Here is a 12,490-nt window from a genome sequence, read left to right as displayed (position 1 = left end):
TGTTATGGTTTTAGTTTTCATTTCCCTGGTTATTAGTGGAGTTGAGCTCCTTAGATTGCAGGCCATTTGATTTTTGCTTTTATGAAGTGCATTTTTTAGTGTATTTCATTTTTATCTATAGATGTTTTTTATGTACTTTGGATATGACTCCCTTGTCAGTTACATCCATAACAAATAACTCTTCCCACTCTGTGGTATGCTTTGTCATAATGAAAAAGAAGTTTAATTTTAAACTAGAGAAACTTAATTACTCTTTTCCTTTATGGTTAATGCTTTTTTTTTTTTTTTTTGGTGTGATCTAAGAAGTCTTTCTCTGCTTCAAGTTTATTAACATATTTGTGTTATTTCTCAAATATGTCAGTGTCTTACATTTTAAATTTAGCTCCACAGTTTATCTGGAATAGAATTTTGTGTAAGGTAAAGGTGAGGTTTCATTCTCTCACCTATGGATTGTTCCTGTACTGTTTGTTGAAAAGATAAATCCTTTGTTGCATTGACTACATTGCTGTGGGCCAGCTGTCCATACATGTTTGAGTTTATTCTGAGGTCTGTATTCTGTTCTGTCAGCGTGTACTTCCCTAAAACCACATTGTCTTAATTGCTCTAGCAGTAGACTACATCCTGATACCTGGTAGTGCAAGTTCGCTGACCCTGTTCTTTTTCCAGACAATTCGCTGTTCCTTATCATTTGCGTTTCCAAATAAATCTAATGGCTAGTTTAGCAGCTTACACACACACACACACACACACACACACACACACACTTGCAATTTTGAATGGGATTTTTTGAAATTATGTAACAGTTTGAAGGAAATTAACATTTTCATAAAATTTAGGCTTCCAATCTGTGAATCCAGTATATTTCTGCATTTATTTAGATGTTCTCTTGACTATCACTGTTTTATTGTTTTGGATCAAGGTCTTTAATTTTTCATTAGACTTATTTTTTAAGAGTCTGATGTGCTTCAGGGCCTTTCCCCCTCCTTTACCGAGGTATGCTTGACAAATAACAATTGTGTACGTTTGAGGTGTATGTCTCAGTCGATTTGGGCTGCTTAACAAAACAGTTCTGAAAGCTTGGAAGTCCACGATCAAGGTGTCAGCAGGCTCACTGTTCTTTGAGGGCCATTCTCCCAGTTCGTGGATGGTGCCTTCTTGGTTTGTCTTCACAGAGAAGGGGCTTTTATTACAAGAGTACTACTTCCCATCATGAGGGCTTCGCCCACTTGATGTAATCATCTGCCCCTGGCCTCACTTCTTAATACCCTCCCCTTTAGTGATTAGGATTTCAGCACATGAATAGGGTGGGGTGTCAGCATTCAGTGCGTGGCCAAGTACGACTATACAACATGATGATGTAGTGTATGTGTATGTTGTGAACTGGTTACCACCGTTGAGCCAATTAACATATTCATTACTTCACACACTTAAAATGTGTGTGTGTTGAGAACACTTAAAATCACCTCTGTTAGCAAATTTCATGTATGCAGTACAGTATTATGGACTCTCGTCCCTGTGCCATCAAGGAGCACTCCAGAACTTACTCATCCTGCATAAATGAATCTTCGTACCTATTGACCCACATCTTCCCATGCCCACGCTCCCCCACTCCTGGCACCCACTGTACTGCACATGTAAGTGAGATTGTGCTCTCTTTGTCTTCTGGGCCTGGCTTATTTCACTCAGCACAACATCCTCCAGGTTCATTCATCCATGTTTCCCACAAAAGGCTAGACTTTTTTTTTCTTTTTAAAGGCTGAATAATGTTCCTTTGCACGTACCACATTTTGCTTACCACAGGAAACATGGCGGTGCTGAGATGTCTTCAGCCCACAGTCAGGAAGAAGGGGGACCCCTCAGTTCTCCAGGGAACGAATTCTACCCACATCTGAGTGAGCTAGGAAGTGGCTTTTTCCCTAGTTCAGCCTCCAGATTTGAGCACAGCACAGCTGGCAGCTTGATTACAGCCTTTGGAAGACCGTAAGCAGACAACCCAGGCAACCGGGGCCCAAACTCCTGACCCACTGAAATTGTGCTATTTTGAGCTGCTGAGTTTGTGATCATTTGCAGCGGCAGAAAACTAATATTCTTACTTATTCGCTGTATATTCTCTCTGCCTTAGTTCTCTTCTCCACCAACAGGTTGCCAGCAATAACCTATCTCATATTTATTGTTGCTCTGCCGATGAAGTGAGTTCACACATGAGTAATCCTTTGGCAGTGCCCAGCCGCCTCGCATGTGCCTGTGCTGCCGTGTTCTCACCGTCTTCCTCTTAACCCTCATCACACCTGTGTAGTTTTCTACCTTCATTCTTCCATTTCATCTCCGTTCCTAGAATGCCATTTCTTTGCCCAGTAGAGTCTTGGAGCCCAACCCCCCTTTATGTAGTGGTCATTTATCTGACAACAGCACCTCTTGAAAATATAATCAAGATGCTCCCGAAACTAAAATTAGTTCCAAGTAGAAAATGCACTAAGGTTATACTCTTGATGAGAGTGAGCGCTTCACTGTTTCTAAGCTAAAACACACTGGGGGGGGGGGGGTCAGAATTTTAATAAGTGAGTAGAGAAATAGACCCATACTCCTAGCGCTAAGATTGTGATGAAGATACCTTGAGATGGAAGGAGTCTGAAAATGCAGACAAGGTAGAGAGGCTCACAGAGCAATTTAAGGCAGAGGCAGGCTGTACTCTGGGGAATCTCTGAAGGTGCCACTGAACAAATACAATGTTATGTTGGGTAAGATACTCATCCTCAGTATACTTTCACACTTAAATATATATATGTATATATATTTGACATATCTAATATTTTAACAGATTTCTTAAAATTTATTAAAGATCTCTTGTTCAACAACAACAATCTAAGAATAGGCATAGGACCTAAAAGAAACTTCTTGAAAAAGGATACACAAATGGTCAATAAGCACATGAAACGATGCTCAATATCACTTAATTATGAGGGAAATGGAAATCATAATCATACCCATTAAGATGGTTACTATAAAAAAATAAAATCCAGGGGCGCCTGGGTGGCTTAGTCGGTTAAGCGTCCGACTTTCGCTTGGGTCACGATCTCGCGGTTCGTGGGTTCGAGCCCCGTGTCGGGCTCTGTGCTGACTGCCAGCTCAGAGCCTGGAGCCTGTTTCAGAGTCTGTGTCTCCCTCTCTCTCTGACCCTCCCCTGCTCATGCTGTCTCTCTCTCTCTCCTAGAAATAAATAAAAATATTTTAAAAAAATAAAATAAAATCCCAGGTGTTGGTGGAGAGGTGGAAAAATTGGAACTCTATGCCCTGGAGGTTCCTCAGAAAGTATCACCATATGATCCAGCAATCCCATTTCTTTTTTCTTTTTTAAATTTTTTAACATTCATTTATTTTTGAGAGACAGAGCACAGTAGGGGAGGAGCAGACAAAGAGGGAGACACAGAATCTGAAGCAGGCTCCAGGCTCTGAGCAGGCTCCAGGCTCAGCACCAACTGAGCCACCCAGGCAGCCCTCAGCAATCCCATTTCTGGGGGTGTATCCCGAGGACTGAGAACAGTATCTCAAGAGAAGTATTTGCACACCCATGCATGATTCACAACAGCCACGAGGTGGAAGGAACGCAAATGTTCATCAATGGATGCATCAAAAATAAATTGTGGTATATACATAAAATAGAATATTATTCAGCTTCTAAGAGAAAGGAAATTCAGACAGCTGCTGTAACATGAATGAACTTTGAAAAAAGCCATAACGCTAAGGGAATTAAGACAGCATGCAAAAAGATAAACAGTGAACAGTTTTGATTATGTGGGGTAACTAGTAGCGTCAAATTCACAGGCACAGAAAGTAGAACAGCAGTTTCCAGGGGCTGGGCAGGAGGGAGAAATTGAGAGTTATGGATCACTGGGTACAACATTTCCATTTGGCAAGATGAAAAATTTCTGGAGACAGATTGTATGACAATGTAAACGTATGTAACTCTCCTGAAATGTATACTTGAAAATGGTTAGGATGGTGATTTTGTGTTTGTGTATTGTACCACAATTTTTTAATTGCCCTCCCCCCCAAATCCAACCCGAGAAAGATGAACAAATGAAGTATTTGCGGTAGGCTCAGGGAATCCGTAGGCAGCGATGAGTTTCAAGTCCTTTGAGACCAGAAACATGTTTACGGCAACTGCACACATCTGATAAACCCAAACTCCAAATGATCACTGCCCCTGAGTCTCATCCATAAAATCAATCCCTTAGGGACCAGGGATCAAGTAGCTAGTCAGCACTAAGATTACACCAAGGGCAAAAATTCACAAGGAAACTTGACCTTGGGTTTTAACTCCACAGCTTGTCAAGAACTTCATTTCACTAAAAAAACAAAAAAAAAAAAAACAAAACAAAACTGTAGGGCTTTGTCATGCTAAGGAGCAAAGAAAGAAACTTTAAACGTTGTTATTTTTTGTCATCACTGAGGTCAGACCATTAAATCTTACTTGAGTTTGTGGCTTCCTTTGAGAGGCAGAATAATAGACAAGATAGCCAAAGAGCTCTTTTTGTTCCAGGAAGCACGAGGAAGGGACAGGTATTGGGTTGTGGTCTAGAAATCAGCCAGGGACCCAGATGCTCAGGATGGCGAGAATTCTGGAGTCCTTTGTGGACTTGTTTGGAGTGGCACCTGGGGCCTCTGTTCTGGCTTCTGACAGCCCCGAAGCCAGCAAACCTACTGCAGCCTGGATCTTGGGGCAGGCTCGACTGCTAGGTTGTTATTGGCGCTCTGGGTTACTGCTGACTTTTTGACTACTTTTTGTTTAGCAACCTTCCAATTTAAAAAAAAAAAAATGTTTTGGACTAGTTTCTCCTGAGTCTTGTCCTGTCTCCACCTTCTGGTTTAAAGACTACAGCATCTTCTCTGGTCCACCGAGGCCTGACACTAGTGCATCGGGGTTCCCGATGAGCACAGGTTTGAGGCTTCAGAGCCAGGTGGCCCCCTCCACTCAGGTGACAGGAAAGGAGAGTTAGAAGTGTAGCAGAGGGGCTACTGTCTTGGCTGTAAAAGCCTGTTCTCTCAGAGATCTGCGCTGGCAGGCAGCCCACCTATGTGGACCGCACCCCTTGTCCTTCACCCTGGTTTTGCCTTTTGCCCCCTTGACCTTCCTTTGTTTTAGAACACGTCCCTAAATCCCTTTTTTAAGGCAACTATTCCTTCTCCAAGGCATGGTCTTCCAGTGGGACTTCAAGTGATAGTAACCCTCCCCTGGGCGCGCACGCGCGCGCGCACACACACACACACACACACACACACACACACATTGTGTGCATGACTGCAGGTGGGCCTATGTGAGGCCTTCCTCCATTCCCTAGCGTGGAGGTGGAGGTCAGTCCCTGTATGTTCCCATGATCCTCCTGATCAACTCCAAGACTAATTCGCCAAGTACTTAGCTGTTTGAGCTTGAGCAAGTTATGTACCCCGCCCAACCATCGGTTCCATAATCGGTGCCACAGGGAATAAGAGTTCTCTAATAGGATGGTTGTGAGAATGAGCACAGCCCACGCGTGCCTAGTGCAAGACTGGCGTTTCCTAAGCACGTCTTCATCCGTCCATGCAGCGGCCCAGCCCTCGAGTAGCCCCACAGCCAAGCACATCCACTGAGCTTCCCTTTCCTTTCACTGTTAGGCCAGGTCTGTAAAGTGCTTTTGGCATTCTGGAACTAATAAAAGTCTAATGAAGAAACCAATCATTGAACCTGTACTGGAAATGTATCTTCTGCATTTATTTCTTAAGGTTGGAAAGAGAGCAGAGCTCGTAATTAACTTCCTACCATCTGTTTCAATAGGAGCCTAGGCTGGTGAATTTCTTTTACCAGTCCCGTAAATCCTCAGTTTTAGGAAACACAGAGGGTCTGAAGAACTTGCCCACAAACAGCCTTGAGCTACATTGAAACACCTGCTGGTTCTCTGGTTTTCTTTGCAGATTTGAGAGCTGCGAGTGGCTGGTGAGGGAGGAGAGAGAAGCCTCCACTGACTTCACAAGCTACTGAGCAGAGGAAGGAGGGTGCCAACATCATGGAAGGCCAAGAACAGCCCTGCTTTTTGAAATCCAAGTCAACAAGATATTTGGGAGGTTTGTTTAATTCGAAAAAACATGTTGTGCTCGCCACTCACTGATTTCCTGGAATGACTGGCTGGGCTGCACTGGGTTTCCCCTTACTCCCTGCCCGTCATACCAGGAAAGCCCCCCAGCCATGTCACAGAGCTTGGCACGTGGGGTTCTTCACATGGGGTGCTCCAACAAGATCTGTGTCTGACCCTTGTGTGATGTCTGAGGCTTCATTTGAAAACATCAAGTGGTTTTTCAAAGCCGCCTATGATTCGTTTACCCCCAAAGCCCCTGCCCCAGCACAGTGAGGACACACTGTGGGAGCACTGTGTATTATCTACCCAGTGCGTCGAGCAGAGACCGTGTTATCGTTTGACAGTCTGTGCAAAACTCGTGCTGCCTGAGGAACGAACACAGCTTAGTCCTGAGGTATCAGGCAGTTGCTAAACAGCCTGGGCTTCTGACAAGTCTCTTTTGGGGTTTCTGGTGCTGGCGAAAGTCATGTGCCCATGTGCCTTTTAACGAGATCCCAGTCCTGAAGGCATTTCTGCTGGTGTGGAGGGGTGGGCGAAGGTGGATTCCATTGGAGTTCATCCCCAGAATGCATTCAGATAGTGGGAACAGAGAGAGGGTGTCCAGTGACTGAGTCAGTGATCAGCATTTCTCAGCGGACGTCCGCATCTGCTTTGAGGTGGTTCTTTCTCAGCGTGCGCTGGATTGTGCTCTGAATATCCTACTTTGTCTCCCGTCTCTTTATTTGTCCACTCTGTCGTTGTCTGTGATTGAGTTCATATGACCTGTTCTTTGGCTTGTTTATTTGAATCTACTTTAGATAACTTATATTTTATAAACTTACATTAACTTATATAAGGACACAGTATTTGTCTTTTTGTGCTTGGTATGTGTCACCTAGTGACTGTCTTCAAGGTTCAAGAGTCTGTCTTCAAGGTTCATTCATCCATGTTGTGGGATGTTGGAATTTCCTTTTTTGTTAAGGCTCAAGAGGATTCCTCTGTGTGTGTGCACACATGGACATGCCTGTGTTTTATTTTTCCATTTAGCTCTTGCTGGTCACTTGGGTTGCTTCCACCTCTTGGCTATTGTGGTTAACGCTGCTGCGAGCATAGGTGTGCACATACCTCTGAGACTGTGCTTTCACTTCTTTGGCATATACACCCACAAATGGGATGGCTGGACAGTAGTAATAGTAGAATTTTTTGAGAAAACTCCATAGTCTTCTCCCATAGCAGCTGCACCATTCCCACCAGCAGTGGTACACAGTCCCAATTCCCGCACATCTGAAAATAACTAACACTTGTTATTTTCTGGGTTTGCTTTTTTTTTAATTGTAGGTATCCTAATGGGTGTGAGGTGGTATCTCACTGTGGTTTTGATTTGCATTTCCTTCACAATTAGTGATGTTGAGCATCTTTTTGTGTGCTTATTAGCCATTTGTATGTCTTCTTTGGAGAAATGTCTATTCAATGCCCATTGTTTAATGGTGGTGGTTATTTCTGTTGAGTTGGGGGAGTTCTCTGTTGTTTATAGTGTTTGTTTATTTTGAGAGAGAGCATGTGCAAGCACAAGCAGGTGAAGGGTAGAGAGAGGAAGAGATAAAATCCCAAGCAGGCCCAGCACTGTCGGCACAGAGCCTCACACAAGACTCGATTCCATGAAATGAGAGATCGTGACCTTAGCCATAATCAAGAGTCAGACGTTCAACTGACTGAGCCACCCAGGCAGCACTGGAGGAGTTCTGTTTATATTCTGGATACATGATTGCAAATATATATTCTCCCATTCCACAGGTTATGTTTTTATTCTGTTGTGTTTTTTGATGCAGTTTTTAATTTTGATACAGTCCAGTTCACGTATTCTTTTTTTTTTTTTTTTTTTACTTTTGTTGCCTTTGCTTTTAGTGTCATATCCAAGAAATTATTGCCAAATCCTGTTGTGAAGCTTCCTCCCACAGTGTTTCCAAAAGTTTTGTGGTTTTAAGTCTTACATTTGTGTCTTCAATCCATTTTAATTTTGGTATGTTGTGTAAGATGAAGATCTGCTATGGTCTAAATGTCAGTGCCCCCGTCCAGCTGTTATGTTGAAATGCTCTTTATGATGTATTAGTAGATGGAGCCTTTGGGAAGGCTCTGCCCTCATGAATAGAACTGGTGCTCTTATAACAAAGAGATCCCTTGTGCCCTTCCACCACGTGAGGACGCAGCAAAAAGGCAGTGGCTGTGAACTAGAAGAGCCGTCACCAGAAAGCAACCATGCTGGCACTTTAACCTTGGGCTTACCCGCCTCCAGAACTGTGAGAAACAAATTTCTGTTGTTTATAAGCTACTTAGTCCGTGGCTTGTTGTCATAGCCCGAGGAGACTATGACAGAGTTCAACTTCGTGCTTTTGCATGCTTTCCCAGCAGCCTTTGTTGAAAAGACTGGCCTTAACCTGTTGAGTGGTCTAGGCAGCATTGTTGAAAACCCCTTGTATAGTAGGTTGAACATGCACAGAAGAATGTATTTCTGGGCTCTGTACAGTCCATATATGCTAATCCCACATGGGTTTAATTACTGTAATATGTTTTGAAATCAGGTATGAGACCTCCAGTTTGTTGTTTGTCAGGATTGTCTGGCTCTTTAGGGTCCTTTGAAATTCTTTCCTAATGTTAGGATGAGTATTTTTGCTTATGCAAAAAATGTCCTTGGGATTTTGATAGAAATTACATTAGATCTGTAGATTTCCTTGTATAGTACTGATAAAAATATGGTCTGATTATTCACAAACACAGGATTACGTTTCCTCTTTTGTGTCTTTGATTTCTTTTATTAATGTTTTGTAGTTTTCAGTGCAGTCTTTTACTGCCTTGGTTAAATTTATTCCTAGGAATTGTATTTACTTGATGCCAATATAAATGGAGTTGTTTTCTTTCTTTTTTTAAAAAAAAACTATTTTTGAGAGAGACAGAATGCAAGCAGGGAAGGGGCAGAGAGAGAGGGAGACACAGAATCTGAAGCAGGCTCCAGGCTCTGAGCTGTCAGCACAGAGACTGACAGGGGGCTCAAACCCATGAACTGTTGAGACTGTTACCTGAGCCAAACTTGGACGTTTAGCTGAGCCACCGAGGCGCCCCTGGAATTGTTTTCTTGATTTTCTTTCTGGACTGTTAGTATATAGAAACATAACTGATTTTTGTGTGTTGATTTTGAATTTGCAGTTTTACAGAGCTTATCTGTTCTAACAGTCTTTTGTTTTATGGAATCTTTAGGACTTTCTACATACCAGATCATGCTGTCTTTGAGCAGAGATAATTTTACTTCTTTCTTTCTAGTATGGATGCCTTCACTTCCTTTTCTTCGTTTCCAACTGCTGTCGCTAGGACTTCTAATATTTTGTTTAGTAGAAGGGGGAAAGCAGGCAACCAAGTCTTGCTCCTGATCTTAGAGGAAAATCTTTCAGTCTTTCACCATTGAGTATGATGTTAGCTGTGGGCTTTCCATATATAGCCTTCATTTTGTTGAAATATTTTCTTTCTATTACTAGTTTGTTGAGTATTTTTACTGTGAGATTGTGTTGAATTTTGTCGGATACGTTTTTCTCTATCAATTGTGACAATCGTACCGGTTTTCTGTAAATCATCATTCTGTAAATGTGTCTTAATATTGATTGATTTTCTTATATTGAACCATTCTTGCATTCTAGGAATGAATCCCACATGGTTATCCTGCATAATCCTTTACGGTGCTGATGAATTCTGTTAGTATTTTGTTGGGAGTCTTGGCATTGCATTCCTCTTGCCATCTTTCTTTGACTGTTGATAGTTTGATTATGCAGTTTACCCTTGAACAACCTGGGGGTTAGGTGTGCTGACCTCCGTCCTGTCATGTACTCAAAAATCTGCATATAACTTTTGACTCCCCCAAAACTGTAAATAATTTTGATTGGCTACTGTTGACCAGAAACCAACAACATGAACAGTCAGTTAACACGTATTTTGTATGTTACATATATTCTATACTGTATTCTTAAAATAATGTGAAGCTAGAGGAAAGTAAATGCTATTAAAATATTCAGGAAAACAAAATACATTTATATTTGTCCATGTTCACTTAGCTCACAGAGCATATATAAGACCCTTTTAAAAATCCGTGTCAAGTCAGAGAGCTGCATTTAAAAAAAATTTTTTTTTTAATGTTTTTATTTCTGAGAGAGAGACAGCGTGAGCAGGGGAGGGTCAGAGAGAGAGGGAGACACAGAATCAGAAACAGGCTCCAGGCTCTGAGCTGGCTGTCAGCACAGAGCCTGACGCAGGGCTTGAACCCATGAACTGTGAGATCATGACCTCAGCCAAAGTCAGACGCTTAACTGACTGAGCCATCCAGGTGCCCCAAGCTGCATTTTTTAAAGATTGGTTTCTAGAGATGTATTTTGTTCCTCTGAAGGAGCCATGTTTTGTTACTTCTTTCAGTGTCCTAGGATGTTTTGTTAAAATCAGGGCATTTGAAAAAGGAGCCCACTCTCCCACTCTCCACACACCGGGTTCATGGAGGGGAAGACCTTCATTCATCAGCCCACCTGAAAAGCTCATGGTCTTCTCTTTCCTGGGGCACATCTTCCCTGGGATGGCGCATGTGCTCTTGTCTCGGTTCTCCACAGATCAGCTGCTCGGACATGTTTTCACTTCCATAGGAGTCTTATTCCTGCTCCTTCTCAGAAGACTTGAATTTTTTTTTTTTTTCCTTTTATAGTCAGGTTGGTTTCCATATAACACCTTTTCCCCACAAGTGCCCTCCTCCATGCCCATCACCCCCATTCCATCTCCCCCATCAGCCCTCAGTTCTTAGTATTCAAGAGTCTTTCATGGTTTGCCTCCCTTTCTCTCCCCAACTATTTTTTTCCCCCAGAAGACTTGAATTTCTTTTGTGTTCCTCTGCCTGTGACCTCTAGTCCCCAGCCATCCCCTGGTCTTCACACCACCTGCAGATCCACACACACCCACGCCTGTTGTCAGCCTCCTCCGATCTGCCTTCATCATGCCACCATTTTCATCAATGTTGAGTCCTCAAAATTTCTGACCATTTTGAGCATGTTTTTTTTTTTAATATTTATTTTTGAGAGAGAGAGGAGGAAAGAGAACATGAGCAGAGGAGAAGCAGAGAGAGAAAGAGGGTCACAGAATCTGAAGGAGGCTTCAGGCTCTAAGCTTTCAGCTCAGAGCCCAATGTGAGGCTTGAACTCATAAACCGGGAGATCATGACCTGAGCTGAAATCGGACACTTAACTGGCTGAGCCACCCAGGTGCCCCAAGTATGGCCTTCTCTTAGGTGTTCACTTGGTTGATGCTGGTGAACTGGTTTCTAGCATTTTCACAAAGCTATTTCGGTCCATATATTATTTATTTGATGTTTCTTGGTGGGAATAAGGGCCTGAAGTGTCCTGGCCTGCCATCTTGCTGAACACACCTCCCTGACAATTATTTAAAAGATAATGTTACTTTGTTTTACATTACTATTATGAAATTGACAGTATAAAGAAAATGAAATCCCAACAGGATAACTGGAACTATATGAAAAATAAGTCTCCCTGACTGCTTCTAATTCCATTCCTATTTACACACATTGCATTTTGCATTCTTCTGCAGGACAGCTCCCTAAGTGTAAATAACCTAGGCAATTTCATTTCTTGACTCATCAACTTTGAATCCTATGAATGATTTTATAAAAGATGACACTTGCAAGACTTCCTTTTGCTTCATTCTATTTATGGTTTTATTTTATATTTAAGTTGCTTATTTGTTAGGTTTTTGTTTGTTTGGTTTGTTAAGCTTTGCACCCAACATGGGGCTTGAACTCATGACCCCAAGATTAAGAACTGCGTGCTCTACTGACAGAGCCAACTAGACTCCCCTCATTTGTTAGTTTTATAACTTAATTATTTCCCAGCTCTACTGAGATACAGCTGACATATAACGTTGTTTATAACTGTAAAGGATAAACACAGACACAGAGGCAATACTTCATGAACTCCCAGGATTTACATAAAGAGATTAGCACTTACACTCTCCATCATGCCTTTTCCCCTGCACTGTGAGTTTTGTCATTTTCTAAAACATAGGTTATATTCTGTAAAAATAATTCTTTTATGCTATGCTTTTAAAAGATGTGAACAATGTGGTTATGTACCTACAGAGAGGGGCAATTATTTGTCACCAAAATTCTTAATTTGCGTGGCTGACCCTGTTCTAGGATCTTGAATTAGGTGCATCGTTCCCTCAAAATCATGTCCTACCTTTGGACACGTGTTTGGTTTATCCCAGAATGTCAAGAACTGTCCTTTCAGCTCACTGACAGAACACGTTTTGTCACATTACTACAGTCGCCTCCGTTTCGTGACATGGTCTCAGCCTGATGCCTTTCC

This window comes from Hyaena hyaena, unplaced genomic scaffold, assembly GCF_003009895.1.
Source record: "Hyaena hyaena isolate Hyena2069 unplaced genomic scaffold, ASM300989v1 scaffold_425, whole genome shotgun sequence".
Lineage (NCBI taxonomy): Eukaryota > Metazoa > Chordata > Mammalia > Carnivora > Hyaenidae > Hyaena > Hyaena hyaena.
The sequence above is the reverse complement of the archived record's forward strand: the minus strand, read 5'-3'. Positions refer to the sequence as shown.